The sequence below is a fragment of the Symphalangus syndactylus genome, chromosome 1, assembly GCF_028878055.3.
Source record: "Symphalangus syndactylus isolate Jambi chromosome 1, NHGRI_mSymSyn1-v2.1_pri, whole genome shotgun sequence".
Lineage (NCBI taxonomy): Eukaryota > Metazoa > Chordata > Mammalia > Primates > Hylobatidae > Symphalangus > Symphalangus syndactylus.
Window position 1 is genome coordinate 82,931,896 of NC_072423.2, and position 14,892 is coordinate 82,946,787.

General features: G+C 33.9%; 1 long non-coding RNA gene across 1 annotated transcript in view; it reads right to left on the reverse strand.

Annotated features, from left to right (window-relative positions):
• Positions 1–210: 210 nt before the first annotated feature.
• The window catches only part of LOC134732028 (uncharacterized), a 104,539-nt gene continuing 89,857 nt past the window's right edge, over positions 211–14,892 (reverse strand). The window contains exon 3 of the long non-coding RNA XR_010114872.1: positions 211–296. This is a non-coding gene — a long non-coding RNA (uncharacterized lncRNA). The remainder of the gene's footprint in view (positions 297–14,892) is intronic.

The window sequence follows — 14,892 nt, forward strand, 5'->3', positions numbered from 1 at the left end:
TCCAGAATTGGCATTTCAGCTGAAGAGAATGTGTGCTTCAAACTTGGAAATAAATAATGCATTTGCTTATTTGATTAAAGATTGCACAGTGAATTTCATAAAGATATTATAGTCTTGTAATGTAATATAAACTCAATCTTCTACTTACAAACAACTTTAAGACAGAATTTAGGAGGAATGTCCTTTGGAAAATTATCTTTCCTTCCCCCACAGATGATTCAAATAAACAATACATACTGTTTGGAACATTTCATTTTATCTGGAACTAACCCTCTGTTGGCATGTCTTCTTCATCACTGAAAATGTAAGAAAGCACAGGCTCATCATGAAAATGCTGAGTATCCACATCTCACACAACTTAAAAATCATAATGAGTTACAGGTTTGATTGTCAAGAATTGCCCTGTGCTTCAAAAATGTGCTTGCTTCTTATGAAGCAATATAAACCTTGTTTTTAATCTTGCGAACTGTATATTCTATTGCATATGTCTATTAAAGAGCGAATTATGAGTGAACAATAAATGTCTTTCCTGAAAAGGTGCATTTTCTGTTGCACTTAGACTTGAAGGTGGTGTAGAAGGTACTTGGCCAAAATTGGGGCAAAGAATCGTTCCTGTGAAGAAGCAACAGTGAGAGTCTGGTTATCCGGTGAAGAAGCAACAGTGAGAGTCTGGTTATCTACATATAAAAGAATAAAACTGGACCCTTATCTTAGACTGTACACAAAACCAACTCAAGGTGGATTAAAGGCCTACGTGTTAGACCTGAAAGTGTAAAATTCCCAGAAGAAAACACAGAGAAAACAACTCCTTGATATGGGCCTTGACAATGGTTTTTTGGCTATCACACCAAAAGCTCAGGCAACAAAAGCAAAAATAAACAAGTGAGACTGCATCAAAATGCAGTGCATAAAAAGCTTCTGCACAGCAAACACTCAACAAAATGAAAAGACAGCCTGCAGAATGGGAGAGAATATTTACAAACTGTATGTCAGAAAGGGGTTGACATGTGAAATAAAAATCTCACACAACTCAATGTCAAAAAACAATCCGACTGATAAATAGCCAAAGTATCTGAATAGACGTTATTTAAAAAAGACATACGAAGGGCAACAAGTGTACGAAAAGGTGCTCAACATCATTAATCAGAAAAATGTTAATCAAAAAAATATATCATTTCACAACTGTTAGGATGGTTATTATATAAAAAAGAGAGAAGTGTGATGAGGGTGTGGAAAAAGGAAACCCATGTTCACTGCTGGTGGGAATGTAAACTGATACATCCATTTTGGGAAATGGTATGAGGGTTCCTCAAAAATTTAAAACAGAGTTACTGTATGACTCCACAATCCCCCTGCTGGGTATACACCAAAAGGAACTGAAATCAGTGTATGAAAGATACATCTGTATTCCCATGTTTATTGCAGTATAGTTCACAATAGCCAAGCTATGAAAACAATTGGATAAACAAATTATGATATATAGTTATAATATATATTATAATCTTATATACTCTGTAATAATAATATAAATATTATGCATATAGTATTCAATCTTAAAGATTAAAATTGCCATTTTTGATGATATGGATGAACCTGGATGGCATTATGCTAAGTGAAACAAAACCAGACATGGAAAGAAAAATGCTTCATGATCTCACTTCTATGTGCTATCTAAAAACAAGCCAAGTATACAGAAACAGTAGAACGGTGGTCATCAGGGATAAGGATTAAGAGGAAACGAAAAAAAGCAGATCAAAGGGTACAAACTGGCAGTCATGTAGGATGAGTAAGTTGTATCTAACCTATAGTATGATACCAATAGTTAATAATATTGTATTCTATACTGAAAATTTTCTAAAAGTATATTTTTTAGGTGCTCTTGCCAATCACATAAAAATAAAACTATGAAAGGTGATGGATATGTTAATTGGCTTGATTGTAGTAATAATTTCATGGCATATATGTATGTCTTAAATATGTACCATGAAAATAAGTAAATAAACTAAAATGTAGGTTATCAAAACTTAACAATTTATACACTAAAAATTTCAAAACTTGAAAAAATAACTCAATGGGAGAGATTTACAATTACTTCGATCCTATTAGAGCGGCAATGACGGAAGATAAGTAGAGGAAGGAGACAACCTGATACATGTAGACTCATCAGCAAAGCCTGAGGGACAGTAATAACATCCATAGCGTTGACAGCCAAACCATCAAAAACTTTGCTGTGAATATATTATTTTTGCAACATATGAAACACAAACAACAGCAAATCTTGATTCAGGCATCTATTGTCCTAATTAACTGCCTCTCTGATCATGTATGCATGTGTCACCTTGATCGCAACCATTTCCGAAAACAACGAAACAAAAATAAACTATTGTAAATTAAAAAAATAAATTATCACGTGAAGTTTATATTTGAAGTTATTTTTCAGGAAAACTTCTGGACACTGAAGATACTTACAGTCAATATTACCTCAAGGCAATTATGGCACCCTAACTACTGTTTTTAGTAATATCTGCTTCCAAATACTCTTAGAAATGGGCAACTTGATAAGGTGATCCCTGAAAATCTCTGCCATCTTGATTGTGTTAACTGTGTTTATTTAAAGAGGCTAAAAAGAAGGTTGGTTTTTAATGCATGGTAACTATGCATTAAAAACAAAATTATATATGAAAAATGAAATTATAATGAAAAATGCAAGATTACTCCATGCCTTCTAACATTATTCTTCCTACTTGGGTACCTTTTTGCCATCAGAACAAATTATTAGGATAAATAAATGTGTAAGGGCCATACATACCTACTAAATCTGAGTGCCATGAATTTGTTTGTAATTTTATGTTATTTTAGTTATTGTAGTTATTGTAGTATGTGGTTATAACACTTTTTGTGTTAATATATAGTAATCCTAGAGACACCTAGGATTATTTTAAAAGTTGAGTCAGTTGTCTCCAGTTATAGAAAACTGACTTACACACTTTTAGTAGTGAAGTCAAAATATCTGAACTGAGTTCACTTCTGCACAAAGGAAAACTCTGCAAGTAACTGAAATTTTCTCAAGACTGGCATATAGACAATTTAAAAAAAGTCCTGGGATATGAACTATCTAAAATTGGCAGCATATACTGGCATGTTCCTCATCCAGCTGACAGTCATTTCAGCTTGAGATACTTACAAAAAAGTGAAAAAAGATAGCTTAATAGTTCCAAGTTTAAATAGTTATATTGGTATACTCCTTAAAAGAAAAATCAGCACCTTATCGTGGAGTAAAAATTTTACTTATGATTTCTTCACTTTTCTCCCATCAACTCAACAGCCAGAAAATAAAACATATTAATAAATACACATGCAGACACACACATTGTGGAAATCAAAGACCTGGGTCTATGTGTAGCAGTGTGTTGATAAACTATCTGTAGAGACCGGAGGTCAAATTAATTGTATATATGAAAATTATACAAGTCTAGAGACTCAAGAAGATATACAGATAAAAGTTACTACATAAGAAAACACAGATTTCTCTATTTTTCCACAACAGAAATTGTAGAGTGGAATAGTGATTTTAAATGTAGCTTCTGTTATCATTTGGGGGAATAGAAAAGTGAGGGCAACAGAGATCAGAATATAGGCACTAATACTTGAATGCCTGTTATATGTAGCTATTGTGCTTTGACAGTTTTACATAACTTTCTTATTTAACCAACACACAACATTATGAGATTGATGTTTCTATGACTATTTTTCTGTATGAGAAAACGCAGGTTCTGACTTGACGTCATTCATACCATATTGGGTGGCTGAGGCAGGATTCAAATGCAAACATGGCAGCACCACAGTCTGTATTTTATTAATCATACAACCACTGTATCCAGCTAATTATAAAGTCTGTATGGAAGCCCAGAAAAATAGGCCAGCATTAAATTGAAAACAGCATTAAAGAGAAAACTATTGATCTAAAAACATTTAGTTTTACAACTTTTAATTTACCATAATTGTGGTTGCTACTGTGACTATTTTATAGGGAAACCATGCACAAATTAATTCACGATACATTCATGTTTTTTTGCATATGTCTCTTTAAAAAAAAAGTTATTTAGGCAAAGTGCTAAAGAGAAGTTACTTCACCTTGCTGACACTGTGTCTTACGGTTTTACCCAACACATTTGAGTCATTACTTCTTTAGCTTAACAGGATTGCTTAATTGCCTAGTCATGGAATGAATGATTTGGCTACTTCTATAGGTGTATTAATAAAGCCTTATTTGTATAATAGTCAAGTTAAGATGAACATGCTTGTGACCTCTTGCAGAAATAATGAAGATTCTGCCATTTAAATAGCAATAAAATGTAAAGATGTAATTACCAGCTCTTCATTATCTTATGGAATCTCAAGATAAACTCACTTTATTTCAATGTCAAAAGACATTACAGTCCTTTTCAAACTACCATTTAATTAGATAGATTAAGATACTTTAATACTTTAATTTCATTCCTTGTTACTGTATATTTCACGATAAGAATGCAGGGATACATATTAGAGTTCTGGGAAATTGAAACTTGTGTAACTTACCAGTTAATTCTAAAATCTATTAATTATGTGCTTTGCTTATCTTTCTTCCTTGGTAAAATAGGGATTTTCAAAGATATTTTCATGTTGTCTAAAGCATCTGCATCTCATATGCAAATATACAAAATATATAAAATATTAACAGAATTATGCCAAATATATACAAAATAAAAATATACAAAATATTAATTTAGCAGAAAAAAAAAACTGTTGCATGAAGATAAAGTACAGGATGAGTAGCTGAGTTTGAATGACCAAGAGACTCACAAAAAGATGGGTATGCACAGTTATACTAATCACAAAGGACAAAGATCCCTGTGCACGTGCACGTCACACATATCTGAATAGCTCATATACAATATTGACCACACATTTAACAATTCAATGAATGGTAACTAGAGAACAAGACAAATACGTCCATTCCTAAAGAAACAGTAATCAGTCACTAAAGTGCAAAATACCCAGCCTATATAAACTTGTAGCAGTAGGCCTCTTCATATCCATATCTGCAACACAGAGTTAGAAATGTTTGGATTTAAACAGTAGTGAAAATATTACTGCATTTCAGAAAGGTATGGCCTCAACAGTATGGAGTTTGAATTTTAGAAAAATATATTTCTAACTAGGTTAAAGCTTGGGTGAAAATTTCAATTCCTTAAGATAAGCAAGAATTAGGGAGTGCTGATGAGGTAAGTATAGATGAAAAATAAATTAGCAGGCTAGTCCAAATGTAGTGGTGTTCAAAACTAATTAATCACAACCAGTTACAGATTTCTTGTTTTCTTTTCCACTCGCACTTAGCCTTAAAAATAAACAGAAAAAATAAATAAAATAAATAAATAAGTAAATTGACAGTTGGATAACAGTACGACTTGCTGAAACCACTATTCTGGGAAACAGATACCTATAATGGGAATACTTAGGAATATTTGTCATGAAAAATTCATGCATAAATGGTGGCAAAATATAAACTTTGAGATTATGTGTACAATATAAATAAATGTAACAATAGGCAACAAAATGGTGTTTTCTATATATTTCATGATAAGAATGCAGGGATATATATTAGAGTTCTGGGAAATTGAAACTCGTGTAACTTACTAGTTAATTCTAAAATCTATTAAATCATGTGCTTTGCTTATCTTTCTTCCTTCGTAAAATAGGGATGTTCAAACATATTTTCATGTTGTCTAAGGCATCTGCATCTAATATACAAATATGCAAAATATATAAAATATTAACAGAATTATACCAAATATATACAAAATAAAAATATAAAAAATATTAATTTAGCAGAAAAAAACTGTCACATGAAAATAAGGTACAGGATGGTACTTTATCTTATGGTTTTTTTGTGAACCATAGTCAGAAAAATCAAGGGATCAAAAATAATAGAACAAAATATACCCATTGCCTTAGGGAAATCGGTAAATGAGAATTATATTTTTAAAGGAACTATATAAAAGCTTTATGTAAATACCACAACCATATTTCTTGTTCCCACACATTCCAATCAATTCATTAGATTGTTTTACACATTCTGCAAAAATATTCTAATGCAGGCAGAGAATTTGAAATGTAAAAATTATCATACTGTCTCCTATATTTAGAGCTCAGCTACGCATCTTATATGTTAAAATGCTACTTCTGTGTGACACACTCTTACACCTACTGAGGAAAAAAATTGCTTTGTATTAACAAAGTGAATTATCTCTCTTGAGTAACATGAGTAACTTGGTCAATAGTTACTTACCGTGTGTTAGTTATGGGCTGAACTGTGCTCCCCTCTCTCCAAATTCATATGGTGAAATTCTAAAGCCTAGTATTTCTGAAAGTAACCATATTTGGATGTTTTAAATAAGAATTCAGTTAAAATGAGGCCCTCAGGGTGGGTCCTAATCCAACAAAACTGATGTCCATATAAAATAAAATTTGGAAAGGGGTAAAAATCAGCTACATGCATGCACAGAATTACAACGGCATGAAGGCAGACACCTACAAGCCAAGAAGAGTGGCCTAAAACAGATCATTCCATCATGGTCCTCAGAGGAGCACTTTGACCTTGGATTTACAGCCTCTAGAACTGTGAGAAAACAAATATCTGTTGTTTAAGCCACCCAGTCTGTGCGTGTGTGCATGTGTTTAAGTGCCACCTTAGAAAACAGACATAATGGACTTTTTAAAGCCAGCACCCAACTACGTCAGCATCATTTTCAGATGTTTATTTTATTTTATCAAGTATTATAATGATAATTTAAAAAAACAGTTTCGTGAGGTGGTTCACACTTTTAATCCCAGCACTTTGGGAGGCAAAGGTGGGAGGATCACTTGAGGTTGGAAGTTCAAGACCAGCCAGAGCAACATAATGAAAGCTAAGATCTACAATTGTTTTTCTTTAATAAAAAATAAAGCTGGGTGTGGTGGCACACACCTGTAGTTCTAGCTACTTGGGGGCTGAGTTGGGAGGACTGCTTGAGCCCAGGAAATCAAGAGTACAGTGAGCCATAATTGCACCACTGCACTCCACCCTGGGTGACAGAGTGAGACCCTAAATAAAAATAGACAAAAACAATTTCAAAACTTAAGACTAAAAGAAACTCAGAAAACTGTCAATTACATTTTGTTCTGATTTTTCTATTTTATATAGTATGATGAAATGTTACATCAACTTGCCATTTTTAAAAATAAAAATCAGATGGATTTAGCTGGGCACGATACCAACTGTATTGAGAATTTCTAATGTGTTCAGATGAGAGACCTGAACGAAGGAGACAGATTTAGAAGGAATGATGATTAATCAGATCAGTCATTCAAATAATCTACCTACTAGTAAAGTTAGACAAACAAACAAATGGCAACAACAACAACAACAAAACCCTACCCATCATCTATAGAGAAAAATCATAGTCTCCCACTTGAAATAACACATCTGTCTGGCAGCTTCAATAAAAGGATGCATATTTTCACACAGCACAAAAGAATTATTTTTATATTTGGAAAACAACTGCTGCAGAACTATGAATAGAAAAAAATACAGACTGTAGAGAACAAAATAAGACAAGCTTCCATCAAGAAGGAAACATAAAATATAATAACTTGAAATACCAGATATACACTATATTTGGAGTCCAAGCTTTTAGTGTTGACTCCAGCCCAGTTATATCGGAGGCAAAGATAACTTGAAATAACAGATATACACAATATTGAGAGTTCAAGCTTTTTAGTGTTGACTCCAGCCCAGTTATATTGGAGGCAAAGAAACAAAGATTTGCAAAGGATTCCTGAATTATCCAAAGTTAAACGCGTTATATCTAACCAAGCCAGATCTAGAACACCTTATTGGTCGTATTCTTTCCATTGACTATGTCTAATTCCTCTTAAAGTTTTTCCCCTTTAAATATAAATCCTACACACATTACAACTTTGGTAACATAAACAGAACAAGACACTTATTCCTTCTTTCAGCACTTTGGATTTGCTATCTCATTGTGTTCTGACTATCATTGTTTCTGATGAAAAGTCAGGTGTTAATCACAAAGTCGTTTCCTTGTATGGATGAGTTCTTTTCCTTTTGTTTCAAGATTAACTCCCTTCACATTTTATTTAATCCAGAATTATTAGAAACTTCTCTAATTTTGAGACTCAAGGTCACTCATCAGATCACCACAAAATTTCAAAATGTACATTCTAAGTGCTTGTAAACTATCAATATACTACTTTAATGTCTTCTTTTATTAATACAAGGTCATGGTTTGGAATATTTGGGAAAGGAATATAAGTCAGAGCAAGAGCATCCTAGATTAGTGATTGCTACATATTAATCAATCAATGTTTTTGTGACAAATAATAAATTACTTGTAGTATTTTTGCTGACATATTTCTTTCCCTACTTTCAAGATTCACACAGAAATATACCTTAAATAATATAGTTTGATTCTCTTGAAAAAAATTTTCTTTCTCCTCAATCTTTCTCAATATTTTTAATACAATATTTTTGGTTTCTATATGCATCAAAAAGTTTCAATTTGGTGAGATAGCATAAAAAAATCTATTTAGAGGATCAGTTTGGAAGTCAGATGTGCAAAATGTTTCTTATCTGCTCTGTTCTCTTTTCATTATCTTCTCCCTGACCCAACCCCAAACATTATAAAGAATGCTAAACCCTTTATAAAGAATTTTACCAGAATCAATATTAAAATTGAGTGAGCTGTTTATTACTTAGAAGTAATTCTCAAACTTTAACCTGTAATCTCATGTATTTACAGTGGAGCATAGTATTTAGAAGAAACCTGGCTCAATTATACGTCAATCACTCCTTAGCAATGTATCAGAGTTGGGCAAGTTACCCAACCTCTGCTAATAACAATCTATTAATCTGTAAAAATACATATAAATATATCCACGAAGTATTCTTAAGGTTAAATGAAATAACTTATATAAAAGTAAATCACTTAGTGTAATGTTGAATATATTATATGTTCTAGCTTGAATTACTACTACTAATGAAAAACTACATTTTGAAATTTTTGAAGCTGAGATCAATAAAAAAAATAGTGCCGTTCTCCAACTTTTTCTAGGTAGTTTGCTAGAAATAAGAAAGTAAAATAGACTAGGGCCGAGTTTCTGGATTTAAGGATCAGAAATCATCTGCTGTGTTTATTATGAACCCTTTATATCCCTTCAGTTCTTCCTATAAATTTTTACAAAGAACTTACTGAATAAAGAGTTAAAACACCTGAAATTAACAAAATCTTCTCTACAATGTCTCCATTATTTCAAAAAAGAAAAGAATAATAATTTTGTCAATGATAGTTAAGTACATGTCAGTCACTAACACTATAGCATATACCTTCATATTCCTATTTCTAATATTTCCAATACCTTCATATTTACATTTCTCATTCATATTTGAACCCAACTCTGTAATTTAGGAAGTTCTCTTTTTTCTTTTAGAAATTAAGGCATAAAGTGTCAGGTGACTTGCACAAGATTGCACCACTAGTAAATTTAAAAATATAGTTTACTTGCCTACTGTCTTAGTGATATAGTTTACTTGCCTACTGTTTTAGTGAATTATTGATCATGCACAATTCTTTTTGAAAACAGAAAATCATTTAGCATACCACATTTCAAGATCCATTGGTAAAAGCCATCTTATTAGCTTAATCAACAAAAATGTCTAGAAAATTTGAGCTTTTATTAGCTGATAAAATATTAGAAGTTATATATATATATATATATATATAATGAAGCCACCCCTATAATCTTTATAAAATTATTTGGGAAAGGAGGGAGGGGATGAAATAAAAATAAGCTTCCAGCACATCCAGCCTTAAACATTAAGTTAAATTGCTATCTGTCCTGCTTCCTCATAATTGTTTATTAGGTACAGCCCCACAATCATTTATATCCTGTCACAAGATTATAGTTAAACTTAACTACTCATAGATAACAACTTGAGCATTGTGAAATGTTAAGTTTTCTCTCTGAGGTACTCTTTCAGATCCTACATACCAGTGAAACTACTGACATCAGCTCCTCCGAAGGGCTCCAGGAGAAGCTGACTCACTAAAGGGCAAAGTTTCCACATCCTGGTGATTTAATCCCCCTAACCCAAACCAGCCAGTGACCCCAATTATCCAGCACGTGGTCCTCTACAATCCCTTCACCCCAACCAAGTACTCTCTGGAAAGACAGATTTGAGGGTGCTCACATCTCCTCACTCAGCTGTCCTGCAATCATTAAACTCCTTCTTTACTGCAAACTCTGTTTATCAATTTATCAGACTGTGACTGCACAGCAGTCAGAGCATACAAACACGTGAGTCCTGTATCATTTATAAATGTTTAACTTTTATATATATTTAACTTCTATACACATAATTGACTATTTTGTATATTACTATTAGTAGGTAATAATAATATTTATATTTCCTCCATAGGTAGCTTCTGGGGCATTTCTGCCAGGTAAATTTTATTCTTTAATGACAAAGACTAAAGTAAGTAACTTTAAAATATTATTGAGAATTTTTTTCTATTGATGGGACACTGAATTTGTAGGTAGAAATAAAAACCTAGCTTTTAACTAAACTTAATTTTAAACACAATTCAAAATATAAATATAAAATTAAGAATTTTTAAAATTAAACTTAGTTTTAGAAACTCACATAAGCAAGTGTAATACTGAAGAGCAAAGAAACTATGGTCTACAAAAAAAATTATAAGTAATTCATGAAATCTAAGGGCTAATTTGTGAAGTAAATTTGGAGGATATTTTATGCTGTAGCTCCATCCTAGAGACCGAGAGAATCGCTCTAGGAAAACCTGCTCAACTCTTTTTAACCAGAAATTCTTTCTTTCTCCAGAAATCCCTTTCAGGTAATGCCTAATAATATCTCACTGAACATGTATTGGAAATCGTAGTTTTATATCATGCTGCTATAAAGACACATGCACACGTATGTTTATTGCGGCACTATTCACAATAGCAAAGAGTTGGAACCAACCCAAATGTCCAACAACAATAGACTGGATTAAGAAAATGTGGCACATATACACCATGGAATACTATGCAGCCATAAAAAATGATGAGTTCGTGTCCTTTGTAGGGACATGGATGAAACTGGAAAACATCATTCTCAGTAAACTATCGCAAGGACAAAAAACCAAACACCTCATGTTCTCACTCACAGGTGGGAATTGAACAATGGGAACACATGGACACAGGAAGGGGAACATCACACTCCGGGGTCTGTTGTGGGGTGGGGGGAGGGGGGAGGGACAGCATTGGGAGATATACCTAGTGCTAAATGACGAGTTAATGAGTGCAGAAAATCAACATGGCACATGGATACATATGTAACAAACCTGCACATTGTGCACATGTACCCTAAAACCTAAAGTATAATAAAAAAAATTTTTAATTAAATAATTCAGTGAAAATATATTAATTGTAAAGATAAATTTTAACACATATGGGAATACTAGACTTACGGTGCTCATCAACCCAAAATGCTACAAAATTACATGGAATGGTTCGTTTGGCAAAAATAAATATCACCACTACCACCAAAAACCTAGGTTTCAAAAAGAAATACAAGAAGCATTCCAAAATGTTAAAAATTTTTCATTTGTCTACTTTCTAAATGCTCTTTAAAATACTTGTCATCATAATTCTGAAGTTTAAAAGTAAAGAAATAGTTCTCCTAGTTAATATACTGCCTTAAAGTTACTCTGGCTCACAAACAGAACAAATCAAAGCATGACTTGACAGCCGTCAAATTACAGGAAATTGAAGCTAAATGAAATTGGACACCTCACCTCATCTAAACTCCTTACTTTATAAGAGGAAAAGCCTCACAAAATGTTGAGGTCATTTAACATAAAGTCATCAGGCGAGTTAGAGATAATCTGAGAACATCGCTTTTTTTCTCTTTGTTACTATTCTCTCATGAAGTTTTGCCTGAAAACAGGTCTACTAATGATAGAAGAATTTGTAATGAAGATGCACATATATCATTGCGTTTCTGCTTAGGGTTGTTCAATATTTTCCCATTGATAATATATAAAATCCTACCTACTTTGACCTCCTATCATTGCCTTTCTGCTTAGGGTTGTTCAATATTTTCCCATTGATAATATATAAAACCCTACCTACTTTGACCTCCTCTCCTACCATTTCCTTGCTATCTCCTAGAACTTCATTCTTGACTCCAAAGCTGCACCCTCCTGCATCAGTTTCTTTTGTTTGAAATCTTCGGCCCTTCATAAATTTCATCCACCAAACTCCTATTTATCCTTTAACTCCCTATTATTTTTTCTTACAGTGCCACATTTTCCTTCATTAGCACATATCCAACTTAAAGTTATATAGTTTGAGTTTTTGCTTGACTTTCTGTTTCTCCATTAAAGCATAAGCTCCACAAAAGCAAGTATCATGTCTGATTTAACAGGGTATATTCTATTCTTATAAGAGTGCTGCCACGTAAGTGTCAATGAATGTTTGTGAAATAAATGAAGGATTAAAGGAGTGACTGAACAAATAAAAATAAGTTCTCTGTGTGTATTGTATGGTGAATAAGATTTTGAGTTTGGCCAAGGCAGTTAATCACATATTAACAACTCATTAGATACATAAGGTTTATAGCAATGAGGTACAAAATTGGTTCAACACCAAATTCTAAGATGAAACAAGGTTTGTGTTCAGAAATATAGTGTCACTTTTTCTAATATCAGCTGCCCTCCAACTATCAGCATGACACATGCAAACCATTGATACGTGTTTTTCTGTTTTTTTTTTTGTATTGAAGATTCCACATGAAGGAAAATTATTATATTTCTAATAGGAAGACCTGTTCTAAATGACAACAAATCTGAGGGTGAACACATTTGTTTAAAAGAGAGAGATTAAAAAGATGAGCCAAGATCGTGCCAGTGCACTCCAGCCTGGGCAAGAGAGTGATACTCTGCCTAAAAAAAAAAAGAGAAAATGTACCTGCATAATTTAGCATGTGTTTCTACCACTGAACACAGTGTGGGCAACATAGGAATATATATCAGGATGATGCAGATGAATAAATAATTCTGAATTATTTAATCGTCAGGATTTACAGCTAGGATTATTTTCAAAGGCCTATTGATATACAATGGAGATGGATGAGCATGTACTACCTGAGGGCAGAAGAAAATCTCAATGAAAAATAGGGAGTAGAAACCAGAAGACAACAAAGAGGATGGGAAGATAATTGCTTTTCCAAAGTAATACAAATGAACACACTGAAAAACAGGCATGGGTAAGTTCACTATGGTAAAATGTCCAAATATATACTGGGAAGCAAATGGAAAGTTTTATCTTGACTTTCGAGGTGAATAGAGATCTACAGGGATAAATAATATTTTATAACTGAGAAAAAACAGGTGAAAAAGGGGAGAAATGGCCGGGCGCAGTGGCTCACGGCTCTAATCCCAGCACTTCGGGAGGCCGAGGCGGGTGGATCACCTGACGTCGGGAGTTTGAGACCAGCCTGATCAACATGGAGAAACCCCGTCTCTACTAAAAACACGAAATTAGCTGGGCATGGTGGCGCATGCCTGTAATCCCAGCTACTAGGGAAGCTGAGTCAGGGGAATCGCTTGAACCTGGGAGGCAGAGGTTGTGGTGAGCCGAGATCGCATCACTGAACTCCAGCCTGGGCAACAAGAGTGAAACTCCATTTCAAAAAAAAGAAAAACGGGAGAAACTTGCCCAAAATCATTTGGTTAAAAAGTTGCATATTTAAAATGTGAACCAGCTGGGCATGTTGGCTCACACCTGTAATATCAGCACTTTGGGAGGCAGGCAGATCACCTGAGGTCAGGAGTTTGAGACCAGCCTGGCCAACATGGTGAAACCCCGTCTCTACTAAAAATACAAAAATTAACTGGGCGTGGTGGCACGTGCCTGTAATCCCAGCTACTTGGGAGGCTGAGGCAGGAGAATCATTTGAACCCGGGAGGCAGTGCTTGCAGTGAGCCGGGATCGCACCACTGCACTCCAGCCTGGGCGACAGAGTGAAATCCTGCCTCAAAAATAAATAAATAAAAGTGAACCAGTTTCTTTCTAACCTCCAAATGCACAATATTCCACGACACCAACCCTACACCAAAGAAATGTGTAGAAGTTTATAAAAATGGTTATTAACTGATTTTTTTTCAGCACCAGAATCAACTATCCTGACTCTAGCTTTAGAAACGTAAGTTAAAAAAAGAGGAAAATAACTTCGAAGGAAGTAATTCTTTGAAAGCCATTAGGACAATACAATGATTTGAGGGTCTTGTGCTTTTCCATGAAAAGGTGAGGCTAAGTCTGTTGTAGAGGGTGAAGGAGACACAGGAGTAAAAAATCTGCCAACACCGTGGCCTTTGGAAATAACTTGTAAGATCAAATGAAAATCGCAATCGAGACTGTCACTTTTTGATCAGATTGTTTTCAATCGATAATGAGTGCAGGCCCGCAAATGTGTATGGGTGTTATGTGGCATATCAAGGTACATTTCTGCAGAACATACTCAGTGCAATATGGCTTGTGGATTCAACATTCCTTTATATAATTGCACTCAACTAATGTATGCCTTGGAAAGCAAGTTCATCAAACATTATGTCTTAACAGACTTCTGAAAGAAAAACTGGAGTTCCTGGTGGCTCTTAAACAGTCTGCTGGTTATTTTATGGCATAGAGGAGAAAATCTACCCTGGAGAAATCTAGCCGAGCACATCCTCAGACTGATCACATTCACCTTCTCATCATGCTTCCAGTCTCAATTAAAAACAAAATAAAAAA